General features: G+C 40.8%; 1 long non-coding RNA gene across 4 annotated transcripts in view; it reads left to right on the forward strand.

The window, feature by feature from the left end:
• Window positions 1-21,944, forward strand: part of LOC128830382 (uncharacterized) — a 58,656-nt gene that overhangs the window by 30,589 nt on the left and 6,123 nt on the right. For 3 of the 4 annotated variants that reach the window (XR_008443568.1, XR_008443567.1, XR_008443570.1), the window contains 2 exons: window positions 20,139-20,240; window positions 20,617-21,434. This is a non-coding gene — a long non-coding RNA (uncharacterized LOC128830382). Of the gene's footprint in view, window positions 1-20,138; window positions 20,241-20,616; window positions 21,435-21,944 lie in introns of those variants that run through there. The other variant, XR_008443569.1, reaches the window with a different exon arrangement.

Below are 21,944 nucleotides of genomic sequence, written 5' to 3' on the forward strand. Positions count from 1 at the left end.
AAGGTTCCTGTACTGTAGAAACTTAGCAGTGATCTCAATTGACATGTTGCTGTACAATTTTCTGTTCTTGTCATTTGTACTGGGGCAAATCCTCTCCCCGGTGTCACCTCTGTAGGCTGAGCAAAGAGGAAGGGTCAATGCTGAGGCTGTATATTCCTGTGTGGTGTTACAGAATCCCCATTCCATATGAACTCCCTGTGCAACGGTGATCAGAGGCAGGAGGGAGTTGGACAGGACTTAGGTGGGCTGCTTCATGAATCCTTCTGTCCTGGATGGCTGTGTAAGGATTTGGGGAGGCTACACCCGCCACCAGGTTGGTGTAGTCTCTGGGGAGTAACAATCATAGGTGAGCTGCTGCATGAATCTGCTTGTCCTCCCCTGGGATGTAGCGGTGTCAGGTTCCAGGGAGGCTTCCAGCCCCTGGGCTGTATCAGTCTCAGGGCAATAGTTTTGCAGCCTTGAGGGGATAAGCTTCCCACCACAGAACACATGATGAGTGCCTGGCCCAGTAATTTGGGCTGGGTGCTGGGCAAAGCACTTTTTTCATGGTGGTTAACTAAACTGTTCTTAGTAAAATTTAGCCATAGCAACCACGGCACAAGAACTAGTGTAGTGTGAGCGTGACACTGTAGCAATTGATGCAAAATTGGCTTTTAAAGTCATTTTAGCTCAGAGTATCTTACTACTGCAATGCCACTTTTTATTTTTAATGAAACAAGGCAAAGGATGCAAAATCTCCTCATCCACCGTGTTGTGTAATCCCTCAACTACTCCTATTAAAAAGCAGCAGTTCAAAATTAGGTCTGGATCTGCAATCCTTGCTCCTGGGGGTAATTGACATCAGTGGGAGTACTCACAGGAGTAAGGATTACTCTTAAAAGAAGTAAAGGGTGCAAAATTAGGCCCTTAAGCAGGTATTAAAGAGGAGCTAAGTTTGTACATCTCTAATGAAAGGGAAGAATTACTATTTTATATTTTTATTTTTACAGAAGCAAGAACCCTAGAAGCAGGCACATTAGAGTACCAAAATAAGCTCGCTATATGTGAGGAAATGAGAAAAGTTGCAACAATTGGGCACAGTGCTGGACCATCTCCATCCCAGTCTCTCCACTGTGGGCATTGGTTCTTAGCTTTGTCTCTGGCCTCCAAGAAGCATTTATACAGCAAGTCACTCATGGTTAGGCAGGAAACAATTTTACAGGAACTGCAGTACATAAGAGTCCTTCTCTTTTGTTTCAAAAATGTATTTCTTCTGGGAAGGAAGTGTTTCTGTTTTTCCATGCACAAAGAGCAATCCTACACTTTCAGTCTGAATGGCTTCAGGCTCATTTGTGCTATTTACACATGGAACGGCACTGAAGGGTGGTGCAGAGATGTCCCACCTTGCCTCAAAGACAGCATAAAAGAGACAAATATATCCTGTAGCTCCAGGTGCTGCACAGCCACTCCTACACCCCCTCCTCCCCTTGATGGGAGACATCTTCCTATTCCATTTTGTGCCTCTCCAGTTCTGCCATTCTATGCATAGAGGGAGGGAAGGGAGCCAGAATCATGCCTCTGGATGTAGTGCCTGAAATTCCACTTGGCCCTTAGCTAAATCTTTAAAACAGGAAAGGCAGAGGGAAGTGGTGGCTGATCCCCTGCCTATTGTGTATTTGCAGATGGGGCCTCTTTAATTTGAGCATCAAGGGAAACAAAACAAGAAAGAACAAAAGAGAACATTCTCTCCAGGAGACTGTGGGTCTCTTCTAGCATGCTGCATCCCCTTGAAGTTCCACATAGAGGTCCTCACAGCAGACAGACAAGCGGACTGCTTAGAATGATAAAGGTGCAGCATATAAAAGCCATCCTAGTTACATAGCTTTATAGACAACAGTAAAAATTAGAACATAGTTGTCCTGATTCTGCCAGCCCTTTGTGTACAGAATTCCCATGACTTCAGAGGGAGTTCTGCACAAGAGATCAGGATCTGTATGTTGTTATGCTTTCCATGTTGATGATGGAAGTAGGTGTAACAAAGGAATGTACACAAGACCTTTTTTCCCTTCTTTGTAATGTATAAAATGTCTATTAACTGAAGGCAATAGGACCACACATGTGTAAAGTCCATGCACATGTGTTTGTTTTAGTTACTTTTTAAGGACCTGATCCAGCAAACATACTAGGTACATTTTTCCAAAGCATCTCAATGAATGGATTAGGGTCTAAATTTAAATTTCAGAAATGACTTAGGCACTTATTTACCTATGTCTCATCAAAAGTCAATGGGACAAAGGTTCCAAAGTGCCTAAGACTCTTTTGAAAATGGGACTTAGGCTCCTAAATCATTTAGCTGGTTTTGAAATTTTACCCATGATGTATTTTCCAAAAAATCTGACTGTTAGCATTTGTGTGAGTTTAAGTATGCTTAATAGGGCTGGGTATAGCCAGTGTAATTGTGGTTCAGCGTATCTGAGTCTATTTTGTTAGGCGTGCAAAGTTCACCAATTCATAGATTCATAGATTCTAGGACTGGAAGGGACCTCGAGAGGTCATCGAGTCCAGTCCCCTGCCCGCGTGGCAGGACCAAATACTGTCTAGACCATCCCTGATAGACATTTATCTAACCTACTCTTAAATATCTCCAGAGATGGAGATTCCACAACCTCCCTAGGCAATTTATTCCAGTGTTTAACCACCCTGACAGTTAGGAACTTTTTCCTAATGTCCAACCAAGACCTCCCTTGCTGCAGTTTAAACCCATTGCTTCTTGTTCTATCCTTAGAGGCTAAGGTGAACAAGTTTTCGCCCTCCTCCTTATGACACCCTTTTAAATACCTGAAAACTGCTATCATGTCCCCTCTCAGTGTTCTCTTTTCCAAACTAAACAAACCCAATTCTTTCAGCCTTCCTTCATGGGTCATGTTCTCAAGACCTTTAATCATTCTTGTTGCTCTTCTTTGGACCCTTTCCAATTTCTCCACATCTTTTTTAAAATGCGGTGCCCAGAACTGGACACAATACTCCAGCTGAGGCCTAACCAGAGCAGAGTAGAGCAGAAGAATGACTTCTCGTGTCTTGCTCACACCACACCTGTTAATACATCCCAGAATCATGTTTGCTTTTTTTGCAACAGCATCACACTGTTGACTCATATTTAGCTTGTGGTCCACTATAACCCCTAGATCCCTTTCTGCCGTACTCCTTCCTAGACAGTCTCTTCCCATTCTGTATGTGTGAAACTGATTTTTTCTTCCTAAGTGGAGCACTTTGCATTTGTCTTTGTTAAACTTCATCCTGCTTACCTCAGACCATTTCTCCAATTTGTCCAGATCATTTTGAATTATGACCCTGTTCTCCAAAGCAGTTGCAATCCCTCCCAGTTTGGTATCATCCGCAAACTTAATAAGCGTACTTTCTATGCCAATATCTAAGTCGTTGTTGAAGATATTGAACAGAGCCGGTCCCAAAACAGACCCCTGCGGTACCGCACTCGTTATGCCTTTCCAGCAGGACTGGGAACCATTAATAACAACTCTCTGAGTACGGTTATCCAGCCAGTTATGCACCCACCTTATAGTAGCCCCATCTAAATTGTATTTGCCTAGTTTATCGATAAGAATATCATGCAAGACTGTATCAAATGCCTTACTAAAGTCTAGGTATACCACATCCACAGCTTCACCCTTATCCACAAGGCTCGTTATCCTATCAAAGAAAGCTATCAGATTGGTTTGACATGATTTGTTCTTCACAAATCCATGCTGGCTGTTCCCTATCACCTTACCACCTTCCAAGTGTTTGCAGATGATTTCCTTAATTACTTGCTCCATTATCTTCCCTGGCACAGAAGTTAAACTAACTGGTCTGTAGTTTCCTGGGTTGTTTTGATTTCCCTTTTTATAGATGGGCACTATATTTGCCCTTTTCCAGTCTTCTGGAATCTCTCCTGTCTCCCATGATTTTCCAAAGATAATAGCTAGAGGCTCAGATACCTCCTCTATTAGCTCCTTGAGTATTCTAGGATGCATTTCATCAGGCCCTGGTGACTTGCAGGCATCTAACTTTTCTAAGTGATTTTTAACTTGTTCTTTTTTTATTTTATCTGCTAAACCTACCCCCTTCCCATTAGCATTCCTTCAGACTTCTCGGTGAAGACCGAAACAAAGAAGTCATTAAGCATCTCTGCCATTTCCAAGTTTCCTGTTACTGTTTCTCCCTCTTCACTAAGCAGTGGGCCTACCCTGTCATTGGTCTTCCTCTTGCTTCTAATGTATTGATAAAAAGTCTTCTTGTTTCCCTTTATTCCCGTAGCTAATTTTAGCTCATTTTGTGCCTTTGCCTTTCTAATCTTGCCCCTGCATTCCTGTGTTGTTTGCCTATATTCATCCTTTGTAATCTGTCCTAGTTTCCATTTTTTATATGACTCCTTTTTATTTTTTAGATCATGCAAGATCTCGTGGTTAAGCCAAGATGGTCTTTTGCCACATTTTCTATCTTTCCTAACCAGCGGAATAGCTTGCTTTTGGGCCCTTAATAGTGTCCCTTTGAAAAACTGCCAACTCTCCTCAGTTGTTTTTCTCCTCAGTCTTGATTCCTATGGGACCTTACCTATCAGCTCTCTGAGCTTACCAAAATCTGCCTTCCTGATATCCACTGTCTCTATTTTGCTGTTCTCCCTTTGCTTTCATACTTGAAACCATGTTCTTGCACAATGATTCTATTTAAAAATCCCCTTTCTAGCTAAAGTGATGCTTGTGCTATGTTAGAGATAGAAGGACAGTGTCCCAAAACTAGACTGGTACAAATGGGTGCTGCATATACAATACATATGGTATTTTTGAATAGATTTTTTTTTAAATCTCTGCCCATCTCTGCTCTTTTTTTGACAAGCTCTATTAAGTTGAATGGGAAACCAGATAAAGCCAGGAACTTTCAAACACAAAGTGGTATGGTTAAAATTAAGCAGAATGAGTTCACCCATCCCTAATGTTGTGCACCTTTTCAATGTCCAGTAGACAGTTTTGCTTTTATAAAACTTGAGGTTTTGTCAACCGTGAGAGTAGAGTATAACAGAGTCACAGTCATTGTTGCTTGTTTTAAGGACCTACTTACTGTGCATGTCCATGCACAATAATTTTCCAAACAAAATGTCAAGTATTTGTTTTATGCTGATCCAGGCATCTCTTCTAATCTCAAGCTAATCTCCAACTGTGCACAAGCAGAGCAAAAGTTCTTGAATGGACTGTGTACAGTGATCCACGCCTGCACATCTGACATTAGAATAATGCACTTTGGGTTGGATCCAGCAGAAAGTGGCCCCTGTGACCAATGGCTCCTGGAAGTTTCATGGGCCTCCTGGCTCTATAGTAAAGAAGGCTACCTTTGATTGTGATGGGAAAAAACCTTCCTTCTTCTACAGCTGCAGAATGCCAAACCCTGCATCCCATGCTGATGCCCCTTTCCTGACTGGCACCGTGTAGCAGAGAGAACTGTGCATTTCACTCTTTATCGCTAGAGCCAACTTGGTGTGGAAGATTAATAAGCAGATGACTCAGAAGTGAACATAAGGTTTCCATAAGAAAATGTATACAAGAAGAGAGCTGTTGAATGCTTTCCCTTTGTGTACAGTAAATCAGAAAACTGGTATCAGGCATTTGTTCAAGGGCTTTTGTTTTCCCATAAATCACCCCTGCAATATTTGAAAATGAAATTGGCCATGGCAAGCAGGTTTTTGGGAATGACACTGGGTGGACTCCAGTAAGCATGCTCAACAAAGACATTGTTATCCTACCCTGGCCATTGCAGTCAACCAGGGACGAAGTCTGAAGGAAAACTACAATGGAATAAAACAGTTTCCATGCACATGATCAATGTAAACATGACTAAGACTGTAATAATTACTTATTAATAACACCTTGTATATTAAAGGAAAATTACTTTAATGAAATGGGAAGGGAACATATTGTCAGCCTCATGACATACATCAAAATAGGAAAGTCATAGCTGCAGCCAGAGACTAAGGGTATGTCTACACAGTAAAGAAAAAACCACAGCTGGCCCATGCCAACCAATTCAGCTTACTCCCCTCATCCTAGCTGCCACACTGCTGTCTGTTGATTCTTTTGTAAATATACACTGTAGGTTATTTTATTTATTAATAAGACCAAGTGATTCATATCCTACAGCCCTCATTTAGAGAAAATTTCAATTAATTTCAATGCAATATCTGACCACAGTCTGTCTCTCTCTCTCACACTCACACACACACACGCAATCATGCAGGAGGGGGAAAAAAGTGATTTCAGAATGCAACACATAGAGCCATGGCTGTATCACTCTATATTGCACGAAACAAATTGGTGTGAAAGATTAATCTGCAGATGATTTCAAAGCAGGGATAACATGTCTATGGAGAAACAGGCAGCAGAGACCTTTTCTGTGCTTTTTCTTCTGTGTACAGTAAATTAGTTAACTTGTCAAATCCTTTATCAGGAACTGATTGAAAACTTTTTGTTTTACCATAAAGTCTCACAGTGTCTGACAAAATGGCATACAGTTGTGCACTGCAGATCTCTTATTAACAGATTTGTTCATTTAATGAGTATGATAATAGTTATTAATCTGATTCATCACACAAAAGACTTGTGGCCACATCAAATTATTTCCTCCATTTAAAAACAAAAAATGCAAGTTACAGTGTGGAATCTCTATGTGAATCAGGAAAAATGTCATATGCTTGTATTTGACATAAAAGAACTGATCACATGATTAGCATCTGGAATTCATGGCACATAAATTCTACAAATCACCATTTTTTATATTCCCCCAGCAGCTTCAAACTGATGTTACATGAGATACAGTCAGCATTTTTTTAAATGTACTTGATTCTCTCTCCCTCTTGTGTGCAGATCTTGCTGAGAAATAACCAATATTACATATGAAAGTGACTTGCACATGGGACATACTGTAGATAAAAATTTAACAACTAGAGCTTTGTACTTTTTTTTGTAAGTTTTAAAGATATGATGCACTCATAAAACATAGTTGACTGAGAGCTTTAAAGTATATTTTGTTCATTGTTGAAACGCATGGGCATTTGATCTTGGTAATTGAAGAAGTCAGTCCAGAACAAACAAGATCTGATTTTTTTTTACAATCTTTTAAAAATTTAAACAAAAATTGTTTAGAAAGATTTTAATAGTGAGTAATATCATAGAATTGGAAGGGACCTCAAGAGGTCATGTAGTCCAACTGCCTGCTCAAAGCAGGACCAATCCCCAGACAGATTTTTGCCCCAACTGGCCCTCTCAAGCATAGAACTCACAATGCTGGGTTTAGCAAGCCAATGCTCAAACCACTGAGCTAGCCCTCCCCCCTCAGGCTGCTGTAACCTGGGATTAAACCAGGGACCTTTAGAACTTCAGTCTAGCACTCGCCCAACTGAGCTACTTCGGCAGCTGCGTTGTCTAGTAGTTAAATCACAGGATTGAGAGTCAGGACTCCTGAATTCTTTTGGGGAAGCTATATAACTTACCTGCTTCTCTGGTTGTCCAGCTGTAAAATGGTATACTACCACTTGCTTTCTCCAAAATAGTGTTATGAGATTTAATTAGAAGTCATAAAGTGCTTGGACATCTTGAATGAAAAGTTCTGAGGGTGCTTATAACCCAAAGTTTACTAGTGAATAATTATGTAGCCATCAGCAAACCATATAAAGTCTCTCATTAGTGCTTGCAGAGCTCCTGTCAATAGATACACCTCAGCTACTTGATTATGCAGCTTGTTAATAGCATAAATGAACAGTAGGGGTGAACTTTTATAAACCTGCCCCTGGTTGGTCTATGCACAGGACATGACAATGGACTGAACCCAGCTATCTCAGAACTGCAGCCTCCAAGACATCCTATATCCCCCGCTAGCATCAAGACAGCCTCTACCTGCCACCTCCTCACCTGTAGAAAAACTCTCCTCCTTGGGCCCTTGATTCCCTCCCTAAGGTCTCCTGAGGAACGCCCATGTCTGCCTTCAAGGGGGATTAACCAGGCAGGGACACTGACACCTCTTACACACTCTATAATGGGCTTTATCAAGATTAGGAGGCATCCTGGCCAGCCACCACAGGAAACCTGATCAGGAGCTGTGCTGTAGCATGTGCTGTAGCCTTGTGCAACACTAAGTGGCAGTGGCAGTAATGTCCCAATATGTCTACACTGCGGGCCAAGGTGTGATTGCAGCACAGGTAGACATATCACTGCTAGCTTTACCCATAGCTAAAAATAGCAGTATAGATGCTTCAGCACAGGCTAACAATCTGAGTTCAGACCCAGGGTACACGGCATGCTTCTACAGCCTGCGCTGAAACCTACACTTCCTTGTCTTCACTGCTATTTTTAGTCCTGCTAGCAGAGGTAAAGCTAGCAGGGGTATGTCTACTTGTGTGGCAGTCACACCTTCGATTGCAGTGTAGACATACCCTTCGTGTTAGCATGTGACTGCTAGGGAATGTTGCCCTTCTATCCCTGCATCCCCACCCCTTCATATAGACATTTTCATGTAATGTATTGCTTGGGAAAATTGCCAGACTAATACCCTAGGAGACCAAAAAGGTCTGTCTCCAGAACAGGCACAGCAGCAGTACAACCATCTTCATGTTGCCCTGCTTTGTGCCTCAGGCCTGACCTGGAGATGTCACCTCTAGGGGTGAGAGAGGGAGGTTGTTCAGACTAGATAAGATTTGTTAAGTCCCTTGACTAGCACTGTAAAGATTGAGGAACAACTGATCAATTTTTCATACTGAAATGTGAGGAAGTGAGATTAATGGAGCAGTTATATTCTTCTGCTTCTAGCAAGGACCTGAAGCTGAATTTTTGCAATATTAAATTTTTTATCCTTTGGAAGGGTGCTCCTTAATTTTGTTAGGAGCTTTTAACCTAGATTTGCATAGGCATAGTAGAAAACTGTGTCATGTTGTCAGCAAAATTGTTTGACTATGATCTTGCATTCACATATCTTGTGGCACTGAGGCCCTGACTCACCAAAATACTTAAGCATGTGCTGAATTTTAACCAAGTGCTAAGTCTATTCTTATTCAGCAAAGCACTTCACTGCTTTGCTGAATCAGGACATTAGAAAGCATGCAAAGACATTTGGTGCTTATCTAGGAGTGATCCTGAGTGATTAATAGTATTAGAAAGAAATTTTAGTTATCACCACAAAATACTCTATATTTTGATAATAATAAGAGGAGGAAAGGGAGCCCTTTATCCCCAACCCCATGCTTTTTAAGTGTCATACAGTTTTCAAACTGAAGTACACTATTCTCTTTTTCAAGCTCATTTTCATTTTTTGGTAGTTCGGTAAAATGAACATGTACATATTTTTCAGTGTATTCCTGCATTTCCCCCTCAGATCAATAATTTCCAGCATCCTATGTTAGGCCTATGTTATAAAATCAATTGAAAGACGCCCATTGACTTTAAAGGGAGTTGGATAAGACCCTTGATGAGTCATTCAGAGCATTGCATGCAGTTAGAAAGAGCAAGATACATGCTGATGCACTGCCCATCACTTGATGATTACCTGTTCATTCCCTCTGGGGCACCTGGCACTGGCCACTGTCCGAAGTCAGGATACTGGTGTAGATGGACCTTTGGTATGACCCAGTAGAACCATTCTTATGTTCTTATGGAAGGGGCACAAACTTTCTTTCCCCACCCCTATAATGCAAACAGCAGGTCAAGATCTCTCATTAGAGGCTTAAGGAAACACCTAGACACCTGATGCTAGTCCTTATACCATGGACCTAAAGGGATATGCAGCTCACGGCATTTGTCTATTCCTCTTATCAGACAGTGCCCACACTGTGATCAGCAGCATGTGCTAGTTGGAAGGAAGGGGGTCTCAGAGTCGCAGTAAACTGCCTGACATCAGTCCACAATGCCCACCTTCCTCTGGCAAGTGGTATACCTGGACACAGGGCACATCTGCCAGAATCTCTGCTTGCCTCAGCAATGCTGAGCAGTAGAGGATTTACCCCACAGCCTTTTTTTTATATTATTTGTGCGTCAGTCTATTCAACATACTAAATGGACTGTCTCAACAATTAATTATCAGCTGCTTTACCTGCAATACCCAGTACTATTTAACTCCTACTATGACTTATTAACAAACATAATGGAAAATTGATTTTTTTTCTGCTTTAAGGGCGTGGGGGGGGGTGAATCAATGCTGATTAAGAACAGGGTAAACAGAGTAAAAGTGAAGAAATCAGAATGCTATACACAAATTCCACTGGACCAGAGAGAAAAAGCAACACTATGTATCCTAAACTGTGAGGACATACAGTCTTTCTAAAGCCTTCTAAGTCTTTGCATTAGTAGACTAATCCTTTGCTTAAACTCTAAAGCAGATTGAAAAGATAAATGGTATGTCTATAGATGTGAAGGGAGACAGTTGCATCTCCACACCTGTTAAAGAACACAGTCTCTTTTTGTTATGAAGTGTCTTGAACTTAAAATACTGTCTCAAATTAGAACCCATCAATTCATTAAAATATTCTTTACAAGCATTTTGGAGCTATCACTAAATTAGCCATTTTATTGTAGCTGCTTATCAGTGGTTTTGGCAGAGAGAATGTTTGCTACAAAATTTTCTTTTAAATAAGTTATTCCCTTTCAAAGCTCCTATCCTTTAAAGAAAACAATAGGAGACGTGCTTCTCTTTCTGGGCACACTGTACTGTTTACATACCGAGCAAGATTCTACATTGTGGCACTGTTTTGGAGGAAGGGGGTAGCACAGGGGCTGTAGAAGGCATTGTACTAAACTATCTGTTCAATCTTGTATTTAGCTGTGGCACTCTCAGTACCTTTCCCAGACCTGATGAAGAGCTCTATGTAGCTCAAAAGCTTGTCTCTCTCTTACCAGTGGAAGTTGGTCCAATAAAAGATAGTACCTCACCCACCTTGTCTCTCTGTGCTCCTTGGGCCAGTTCATTGTGCACTGCCCTCTATACCTGATTTGTCCTATTGGCTAATGCAGAGAACAGACAGACATGCCCCCTCCTCCCTCTTTGCAAAAGTTAGCACTGACAGCAATGCTAACCCTACTGAGTCTTTGTGGTATTTATGCTCCTTTCACTCCTAGGATATAGACAAATATTCTTCTTTTTGAAGTTATGTAATCACTTCTGCTTGTTCCCAGTCTCAAAAACAATGTGATCTAATTGATCTGTGGTTGTGGTGCAGACCCAAGAGCAGCTCACCACCTGCTGAAGGGCACTTGAGTGTATACCTGTTTCATCATGAATTGTTGGTCATGGTATCTGGCTCTGCAACTATTCTCAGAACACCCTCCACAACCTTGCCACAGCATGATGAGCAGTAATTTATTTATTTATTTTATAAGGAAACAAACTTATTTTTGCATATTCTTTGCCCCTAAATGTTGGTATTTGAAAATGTTCTTCATAAAAAAGTATGAGAAACTTTCTCTAAACACTAGTTCAAACATAACATGACAATAAAGAATGCAGAAAAATTGTTTATTTCTCTTTTGCATAAATAATTTTAAAGCAACATTCCCAAGAACAGCTGGGCAAACAGTGGGAGATGAAAATACTTGCAAGTATCATGGGCCAGCTTCTCAGCTGAGATAAATCAACATAGTTCCAGCTCCATATAAGTCAATGGAGCTAAGCTGATTTATGCAAGTTGAGGAGCTGGTCCTGTGTTCACAAAAATAAGATTCACAATTCAACCCAACCTTGCTGTTACCTTTTATTAAACAAATATTTTTGTGACTAGTTCTTGTTTGCATGAATTTTTGGAGAGCAGCTGTTATTTGTATGAATACAGGTATTCATGCCCAAATGAGCATATTCATGCCAAAAGTGCTCTCCTGGCCAGCCCTCATATAAGCTGCTCTGTGTGCTGGGGAGTGACATTAGGCATATTGGACAGCATTTTAAAATCGCTGGCTTTCTCAGACAAAATAAATACAACATCAGCATGTGCAGCAGTGAGGAATGAAGGGGGGAGGAGGGAAATGCTCAAATAGTGGGAAAAGATCCATTGCCTGGAGACACTTGGAACATGTGTCCTTCCCTGGAACAGGTGTCTGTAGTCAGGGAGGGAGTCAGATGGAGAGGGAGGAATAGTGGGAAACTCTGGGCCAGAAGGTTGGCATTAATGCATTTAATATAATGAGACAAAATGGATATGTGAACCCACCCATTGCAAACAGCACTACACATGTGCATGTGTTTAGTGGCTGTGAAGTAACAGCCTGATGCAAAATGGAGATCAGTGGATTCAAAGCAAACTTTTGGCAGGTATAGGAAAGAGTGTTCAGTGTTGTACAGGGGATGAAAGAATGCACAGAAGCTCCCTGAAACTTTGGTCAGAGCATGATCATCATAATCTGGTTGCAGCCTTGCATGATTAAGACCATGCATGTGCACATATGCACACAGTTACATGGTATGAATGTAACAAGAGAAAATTGAGTATAAAATCTTTCAGAAAGCCAATAATTTTGGTTTATATCTTTCTCTTTCCTTGAGGCAGAAAGAAGCTGGCTATTTTAAAATAATCTGGGACCCATTTACATAGCCAAATGTAATGCTCTTTCTTGCAAAAAATAGAGCAGTAAAGCATTTAAAATGTCTCAACATTCCCTAAAGTAGGACGGCAGGTCTCAAAATGTAATTGTAACTAGGGATTCATCATTGAGCATGTGTGTTTCTAGTGGGGTTCTGCGGGAATCGATTCTTGGCCCTATGCTATTAAACATTATCAGTGCCCTTGAAGAAAACAAAATCATCACTGATAAAGTTTGCAGATGACACAAAGACTGGGGACGTAGTAAATAGATAGGACAGGTCACTGATACAGAGCGCTCTAGATCATTTGGTAAGCAGGGTACAAGCAAGCAATATGTGTTTTAATATAGCCGAATGTAAATGTATACATCCAGGAACAAAGAATGTAGGCCATACTTCAGGATGGAAGTCTCTATCCTGGGGAGCAGAGATTCTGAAAAAGATATGAGGGTCATAGTTGAAAATCAGCTGAACACAAGCTCCCAGTGTGATATTGTGGCCAAAAAGGCTAATGCAATTCTTGGATGTAGGGAGATTCAATCGAGCAAAAGTAGGGAAGTTAGATTACCTCGATTTGGTATTGGTGCAGCTGCTCCTGGAATACTGTGTCTAGTTCTGTTGTCTACCATTCAAGAAGGATGTTGATAAATTGGAGATGATTAAGAAAAGAACCATGAGAAATGAATAAAGGGTTGGTTATGCTTTAGTTCTATAATTAATTCATGATACTAAACATGATTTGCTCTGGTTAATGCTGAGTGGTCTGTCATGTCAGCATCATATCAGCTAATTTGACTCTTCACAACCAGGTTTGTACAAAACAATTTTTTTTAATATAGGCAAGACTACTGTAGCCTCCCTCCTTCATACAGGAGAGCCATACCAGTTCCACTGCAAGGCCAGGAAAACATCATGCTTGTGCCGGAGGAAGGCAGGATTTGCACCTAGGTAAAGGAGTGATATAGGCCAGAGATTGGCAAACTTTGGCACGTGGCCATTCTTGGAAATCCGCTGGCAGGCCAGGACGGTTTGTTTACCTGCAGCGTCTGCAGGTTCAGCCGATCACAGCTCCTACTGGCCGTGGTTTGCCATTTCAGGCCAATGGGGGCTGCGGGAAGCAGCATGGGCTGAGGGATGTGCTGGCCGCTGCTTCCTGCAGCCCCCATTGGCCTGGAAGGGCGAACCACGGCCAGTGGAAGCTGCGATCAGCTGAACCTGCGGACACTGCAGGTAAACAAACCATCCTGGCCCCGCCTGACGGGCCGCGTGTCAAAGGTTGCCGATCCCTGATATAGGCTATTCCAGGGAGGAGGATGAGAAGATGCAGATCCTGTAGACTTTCCCTTAGAAGGTCTCCAAGGAGTCAGATGGAAATTACACTTGGATCTTTGGCTGGTTTTGTTTTTCTGGGAGATGAAGATTACAAGCATGCTGCCATGGGAATGAATCATTATACTTCCTGAGCCACACGTTCAGGAGAAAGATACAGTAGAAATAGACAGACACAGACTGGAATTAAGCTGTCTTTCAATCCGCATCACAATGGAAATGTTACTGATTCAGTCCCTGAAAATAACAGGACTGATTGAGAGTATGATGAATCAGTTGTTTTGATGGGATGGGAGGTGACAAGAAACAGATTCGAATTGTTGCTGAAACTCTTCCATCTACTGGACAACACAACTGCCATGAAATGATGAGAGACAGGATATGATATACACACACACATACTCTCTGTCCCTCCACCTGCACTTGCATGACCGCCAGACTACACACCACAGATTTCTTGATACTGTTACGGAAAGCCATCTCTTGTGTCAGGGTACCATTAAAAGCAACTAAATAGAAAAATCCTAAAATTGAGACATCCTTCAAATTACATTCACAGGAAAATTTCTAATTAAGTTTCTTTGTAATGATTCACAAGCAAAACTGAAATTTGAATGAAAAAACCCATGTTTAAAGATGACATATTGATATTAAAGAATCATCATGTTTTCCATAACTCCTGATCCCCTTTCTAATTGATTAAGGATCGCACAGAATAACCTATGCTGACTTACAAAACTTTGAAATATAAAATGAAGACTTGTCAATGGTAAAATTAAGAGCTTTGATAGCTATATTTTTAATAATTTGTAATTATGACTAGTGGATGGGTACAGATGAGGTAATACTTAGGCTAAGGCTTTGGTGGCATAAGTGTGGTTTTGCCAATTCTTCTTTTACATAGAACTGCTAACTGCTTAAAATGTTTTTGCTGATAGAACAAAGGTAACATATCATGAAGATGTAAGTAAATAATAAATAATCCCCCCCCCCTCCTTTTTCTGGGAAGGCCCAGGGCAGGGTGACACAAAACAACATGACCCAGAAACTGCAAAACTAACAAGAAAAATACTGAAGTTGGGTAATTGAAGCTTGTGCATACGTAATGTATGGGTTACCTAAAATCCAAAGGGTTCATGTGCTATAAGCCAATTGGATAAAGATTAATCTGTAATGTAGATACATATAAAAGACCTAAGTGAACATGGGCCCAAACTGGAGAAACACCAGATCAGAAACTGAAGAATGGGATTGAAGGGCCAAGGGATCAGAGAAGTCAATGACTATCATGGAAGGTAGAAGAACTTCCTGATCCCCCAGAACATGGTAATAAGGGCCCATTTACTGATTTTGTCTTGTCTGTTATTTGTCTGGCATAAATATATGTCAAGACACTATAAGTGAAAATTATTCTTTCTGAATTTGTATAGATAAGGCAAACATTGATTAAGCCTAAATTAGGTGGACTCGTGACTCAGTTTCCCAGCTTAACCAAAATGTTGGTGCGTCAAGCCCTTCCAGGGACACCATTTTGAGAGGTTATGTCCTTGATATTTAGTTACTTTTAATAGTTCCCCAACAGTTGTGTAGGGACCATCTTAGAATGAAACTGCTAGGACAGATTCATCCCTGAGAGAACTCCACTGTGGTTTGTGAAAGGGAAATGGCAATTACTATGTGTGGAAGGATGATACTATAATGAAAAAAATATGACTAGGAGTCACAGGCAGTAGATGCAGATTCTGTTTCTACTCTGCCACAAACTTAATGTGTGATTTAGAAAATTTGCTTTACCACTCTGTGGCTCAGTTCCAACTATGAGAAATAGGTCTAGTACTTTCCTACAGCACAGGAGTATGGTAAGCATTCATCAATTCATATTTGTAAAGTGTTTTGAGATTCTTGGAGGAAAGGTGCTACAGAAAACTATTATTATTATTTGGTTAGAGTAAATAATCAACGAAGGGTGTGAAGAACTACACCCTCTGTGAGGTGACATATTGATATATCTGTATAATGAAGTTGCCACTCAACACCGACTTGCCTTCTTGGGTCTAGGTCAGGGACTGTAGCTCTTGCTGCGTTGGGTGCCCTCTTGCTGCTTGTTCCTCACTCTGCAATAGTTTTTCTTCTGGTAACTTGACCCTCTGGCTGGGTCACCATTTAGTTCTCCCCTTCTGGGATTAAAAAATCCAACAGGACAACTGTTCAAATGCTGTGTTCAGCTTAAGGGACTTGCCCCAGCAGTCCGGTACCCACTTCCCTTAGAGTGAAGACCCAAAGGTATATTGTCTTGTGTTGTATAGAAGAATCTGCATAGTGCAAGCTCATAAAATTTGCCCTCTTCCTCAATATGGAGAGATATGCACCCTTTCTTGCCCCCCCCACCAGTTAGAAATTACAGAAAGTGGGTTTAATAATAAACAAAACAAATTTTATTAACTATAAAAGGCAGGTTTAAGTGGCTAAAGGGATAGCAAACAGAACAAAGCAGATTACTAAGCAAATAAAACAAAACACACAAACTAAGCTTGATTCACTAAAGAAACAGGTTACAGAATGTAATTTCTCATCCTAAATGTTGAAATAGGCAGGATGCAGAGTTTATGTAGCTCAGGGTTCCAGTTATTTCTTCTTACAGACTGGATCCCTGTCTCAATCTGGACTCTCCCCTGCCTTTCCCTTCAGGTTAGTTCCTTTGTCCCTTCAGGTCATTTCAGCAGTCCTTCTTCTTGGGTAGGCAATGGAGGAGAGTCCCGTTTGCCTTCCACCCCACCCTTAAATAAGATTTACATAAGGAGGGAATCTTTTGTTTCCCAAACTTGACCCCCCCCCCTCCTTTTAGTGGAAAGTGACAAGAAGTCCAAGATAATGTTTAGTATCAGGTGACAAAACCACCTGACCTAGTAGAGTCACAGTTACATCCCAGGATGCCTCCCAGGAAGGAGAGAGACTAGTATCTTCACAGTCTTGTTGTTTCTTCCTAATGGCCCATCAAATCTGATGGCCTGTTATCTGATGGGTGTCTTCCCAATCTGATGGGTGTACACCCAGTTGTAATTGTTACATAGTCCATATTCCTAACTTTAGATACAGAAATGATATATGCATACAAATTGGATAATCACATTCAGTAAATCATAACCTTTCCACTCACATCTTACATGAGCCATCTTGCATAAAACATACCTTAGTTATGTCATATTCATATCATAAGCATATTTTCATAAATAATATGGAGTGCAACACCACACTACCATAGAAGTGAGTTTTTATTTTGGGGGTACTTCAGTGTCCTAAGTATGGCTACAGTAACTGCTGCTATTAATCCCTTTATTAAATTGACATTGAAATTCTCTATATCATCGCTCACACTATGATTATTCACAAATTCAGTACATTTACTTGCAAATAGGTCCCAGTCAGTTTTCTTAAAATTCCAGTTGGGTAATTTTCCATTACCTTCAATTTTACCTTTCTCTTGAAAAGTAATAAGTATAGGGAAATTATCACTCCCCTTCCTTCTTCCTTATATATTTCTCAGTTGCATTTACTTGCGATATCTGATGTTATAATTCCCAGATGAAAGCAGGAAAAAATACCATTTGTTGCATTAAATCTAGTTGGGGTGCCCTCATTTAAAACCACTAGATTATTTTCATCAATTAATTTTTCTAAGTATGCACCATTTTTATCTGTCTTACTTCTCCACAATTTAAGTCACCGCATATATTTAGGTTATAGCATTCTTCACTATTCATAGTAGCTCCAAACTTTTTTGTTTTCCACTTGAGTTATAGATATTATAAATCCTGAAAGAAATATTAGTCTTCTGAATTGGGATCTCAACAGCATTATATTCTAGACTTACTTCTTCATTCTCTACTGTTATATAGTTTGCCTCCTCCTCTTCCTAGTTTTCAGTCTTGCCTAAAGGCAATATAACATGGAATTTTAAAAGTGAGCTTATCAACCAGCCATGTTTCCTGGATACAGATGTCATCTGGTTTAGTTTTCATTTCCAGGGTATTTTCTTTTAGTTCTTGACCATGTGCTATCAGACGGTGCTTATTCCAACAAAAGACTAAGATGTCCATACTAGTCAGATTCCTCCATTAACTTCATTCAAAATTGCATGAATACTTTCCATTGACAAGTTGCTAATATACAAGCAGTTTTCCGCTGCCCTTGCTATCATTTTCATTTTTTTCTGATTTTTTTCCCAGTTTGTGATGTATAATGTATCACTTCAATCATAAATGCAATAAACCTTTCTTTTTTCATTACCAGTATATCATCGTCTATTCCTTGCACAGTGTTCTTTATAGAATGAGGTTGTATCTGCAGTTCCCCTTTTCCTGTTCTGATTGTCTCTTCCCTCTCCACCTGATGCTTTGAGAGTCTCCTTATAGCTTCCGCATAAGATATAACAAATTTTGTCGTTTGTATCTCTTTAGCTTGCCTTGCAGCAATACACCCTCTATATGCCAAACTGTGATTACCAACACAGTTACTATTTTGATCTTATCCCTTCTACACAATTTTTATAGGAATACTCTCCCCCCGACATTACCACATCTTCTTTTCCCTCTGCATGCCCGTTCCATTGGTACTTATAATTCCTTAGGGGAGGGGTAATATATGGTTTGGTTCTGAATAACTGAAACCCTAGTGTACTAACACTTTATCAATTTCTCCTATGCAATTGATTATTCATCATTGGTCAACTCTAATGGCCCCTCCATATATTGCCCCCTTTATTTCAGTCAAATACTTTGGTAGCTGGCAACTTAATTTATCTTTCCCTAGCATTTTAGTTTTTAGTAGTTTATCAGAGTTGTTTTTACAGTCAACTAAAAGATCACTTCTCCCTGTCTCCTAGCTCTTACAATATCCCCTCTGCTTTTCTTAATCCACTCAGCTACTTTCACAGGGTTAACATCACCTAAGCTTGTTTCTTTGGCTAGGGATTTTAAAATTACAGCATTTTGGTTTATTTCTTCATCAGCTTTGCTTTTTTGCTGATATCATCATCATCATCATCATCCCCATCATCGCCATCACCATATTCTGCTGCTATTCCCTTTTCTTCAGTTTATAGAGTGATTTCATCGGAGGTCAGAAAATGCCTGCCAGACAGCCTTCTGCTTTCAGCCTCTTGGCTTTCTAGTGCTGGTCCAGCCCATCCCCGAGCTCAGCTTCACTCTCAATTAACCTTGGCCCTCCCTCTCTCAGGTGATGCCTGGTAACCTACCTGGCCTCTCAGGCTTTTGTTAACTCTATCAGGGCTGGTGTGGGGTGCACACCTGCATCGCAATCTGCAATTAGGAAGTTTACATTGTCCACAAACTCTACATCTCAACAAACATACATAAAAAGTCTGTCTACTCTCACCTCAAGCTATCTCAAAAGACGAGGCTCTTCAATACATATGGATTAATACAGCAGTCTGGAGCCTATATAGATAATGTTGTTGGGGAATGCCATCAAGATGATCGTCCTTGACCCTTCAGACAAGACTGAAAAACACTTTTACCTAAATTCTTGTACTTCAAGCAGTAATGAGCACACTGATTTGGAGCTCAGCAAATAAATAGTAATACTAGTGCTCTGTTGACAATATCTAACTGCAAATTAATTGACAATGGCAGAGGTGAAGGAATGACTAAAGCACCAATCCAATAGCTCAGATACACAAACGGCAAGAGAACGTGTGTGACGCTGACAGAAGTAATCCGATATTGTTGTCTGTGCTAAATGTTTCTGAAGTTATGGAAGAAAAATTATGATCTGACTGAAATATTTCTGATGTAAGTGAGTGTTGATACATGGCGTGGTGTGATGGGGTGCGCAAACCCTGCACATGGCAAGGCAAGGGTTAATGAACTGCTTTGGGCTCAATCAGTCCAACCCCTCTACTCCAGCAAGGAGCGTCAGGCCTCATGGGAGGACCTAAAAGGGAACAGCCCAGCTCAGCTAGTGGCAGACCTGGGAGGAGAGCAGAGTCCTCAGCTCTTGGAGATAGTGTGGCTGAGAGCAGGAGCTACTTGAATGATTCATGCCTGTTTTTGCTTTGATCCTGATACAGAATACTTACTTTGGGGTTATTAATTGTGACTTACCTGTGGGTGCTGAACAGGACTGTGGACTGCTGTAAAGAGAAGAGAAGGCCTGCTGCAGTCTTGTGTTAGCTCTTTTTTGTTTCTTTTTCTGTTGGATCTTGATAGCCCTGCAAGGGGTGGACTTCCACAGGACTCATTCAGAGGGCTGACTCTCCAAGAGCTGGATCCATGGGGTTTACTGCCTGGATACTGAGGACCAGAGGCTGGGTGAGTTCAGGGCCCTGTCACAGCCAAAGGGAATGTGGTGGAAGAGCAACCCTGGAACATATGGCTAAAAAACTTCTGGCTATGTAAGAGGACAGCAAAAGCAATTTATGGGATACAATGACTTAATTTGCCCAGCTGAAGAGGAAATACATTTTCATTTTATTATACCCATGCTAGGTGCATGGCATTTGTGTAATCAGCTGAATTATTTACAGTAGCTAGTTTCATAATTATTTTTTTTAATCATTTTTTCACTTGTTTCTCAGCTGATAGAGTTAGCTGAACATTACAAATGTACTTCTCTGATTATATACTACATTTTTGAGTGAACTAGCTATGGCTGTACTTGTGCTCTTTCTTGTCCTCTTTTCTGCAGGCATTTGAATGACTGAAGCCTTGTCTACATGGGGACTGTGACTGAAAGCACCCCAGTATTCACCCCAATGCACCATTATAATAATCTTTGTACAAAATATGCCTTGTGAGATATCATCTGAAAAGTAATAACTTGCTGGTCAATATTATCACGGTGAAATGTATGTAGCAATATTATATGTAAAGTTATGAATTCCCCTGTATGATGATATTAGCACATGTTCAAACCCACACAGTCCTGACTAGTCAAAGTTGTTAAGTAGGTCTATCCTAAACAAAGGAATGTGTATTTATCTCAATTTACATAGAAGTAGTAAACAGACTGCTTGAGACTGCAAGAGGGGGAAATGGCAGGAGACAAGGCAAATCTGCATTTCAGCATACAGGGGGGAGAAGAAAGAGCATGGAACCACCTTTACCACCAGGATCCACTTCACCTTCTTTACTGTTTGAATAAATTTTTGCTTTGAAAGGTAATCCTCAGAATCATCCGCTTCCAAGGGTGATTGGACTATGAAAGTGAGAGGCAAAAAGACCCCAAAGCATCTCTCTCTCTCTCTCTCTCTCCTACCTAAGAAGACAAAGGAACCCTCCCTTTGACCGTGGGAGGATCCTGACCTGAGAATTTGATCAGCAATGTTGCTGGGAATATGTGGTAAGGATTTTACCTTGAACCAAGTCTAACTTGTTAAGTTTTAGCTACTGGAAAACGTTCTATCCTTATGTCTCTTATAACCATTTCTGACTTTAATACCCTGTACTTGCACTCACTTAAAATCTATCTCTTTTTAGTTAAATAAACTTTTTTTTACATCAAAACTAATCCAGTGTTGTGTGTAACCTGAACTGTTTGGTAACTCCAGTTAAAATAGCTGACTGTTGTATATTGACCCCTTACAAGCGCAATGGACCTTTAATATCTGAAGTGTCCAGGAGAGGGCTGAGCAGTGCAGAACACATGCTTTGGGGAAAATTCAAGATTGGAGCTAGTTGGGGGCCACCTATAAGTAGTAACAAGGGCTGGTGGAAGCTAGAGTGTGATTGGAGTGTTGTTGACAGGTTGCTGGGGTCAGTGCTGCTGGGCCAAGGCTGTAGCTATACACACTTGGCGTGTGACTTGCATTCTGGTAGGCTTTCTGTGAGCAACCCAGTTTGGGAGTTAAAACAGCAAAGCATTGTGAGGCACCCAGGGTTCTGAGGTAGGTGGTGACACACCCTCTCACTGGTCTGGATTGCATCCTGATATGTGACAGGGATGTTAACTCAATAAATCCATCTAGCTACAACTCAGCTGACAAAATTTCACCGAGGTACAGCTGAACTCATACA

Source organism: Malaclemys terrapin, chromosome 1, assembly GCF_027887155.1.
Source record: "Malaclemys terrapin pileata isolate rMalTer1 chromosome 1, rMalTer1.hap1, whole genome shotgun sequence".
NCBI classification, from domain to species: Eukaryota; Metazoa; Chordata; order Testudines; family Emydidae; genus Malaclemys; species Malaclemys terrapin.